Below are 794 nucleotides of genomic sequence, written 5' to 3' on the forward strand. Positions count from 1 at the left end.
CAAAGAACGTAACCCCCGCGAATAGCGAGGGAATACTGTATTGCAATCACTAAGCTGTACCTCAATCAAATATTCGACTGAGTAAAATGTTGGTTTGCTCACACTCAACACCCAGCATGTCATTGCCTGTCCTCAAGTTCATCAATGCAGGTAGTTACATGCCTGAACTGTTTAAGGAAGCAGTCCATGTATTCCTCTGTAGTACTCTTAAATGTTTGGGCCTTGTTTCATTCTGCCAACAGACACCTGCAGCTAACGAAACATAACATCTCCATTGGCATCTCAGCCATCATACAGTTCAGACACTCATGATATTATGGACACCAGAGGGTTTTGGTGCCCACAAATTTATGATCCATGCTGTCGATTGACAGAATGATGCGTTGTCAGAGTGAATTCATGAGCTAGTTTCATACAAACTTAATTCGTGGTATCACTACCTACAGAAGCTCTCATTTACTGCATGGGTCATTATTTCCTCGATTAGGTATTTGCTATCTCTCCTAAAGAGGAGACAGCTTCAAACTGTAGATTTCATCCACCAAAGGCACCTCCAATCTCCTTTATGTCGTGGATGACATTGACTAGTGGTGGAGTTTATACCCACTGGTCAGCAACAATCTATATTCTCTGTAGAATCATTTTCACTTGGTCTCAGAAACTCCAGACTAACTAATATTAGTTAATGCAACAACACAAAATCCAAAATTAATAAATATTAAATTTAACTGCCTGTCATTTATTAATTTAAGTTGAAAACATATTGTTAAGTCTCTGGTCGTTTGTTAATTTCC

The sequence above is a fragment of the Limulus polyphemus genome, unplaced genomic scaffold, assembly GCF_000517525.1.
Source record: "Limulus polyphemus unplaced genomic scaffold, Limulus_polyphemus-2.1.2 Scaffold2384, whole genome shotgun sequence".
NCBI classification, from domain to species: Eukaryota; Metazoa; Arthropoda; class Merostomata; order Xiphosura; family Limulidae; genus Limulus; species Limulus polyphemus.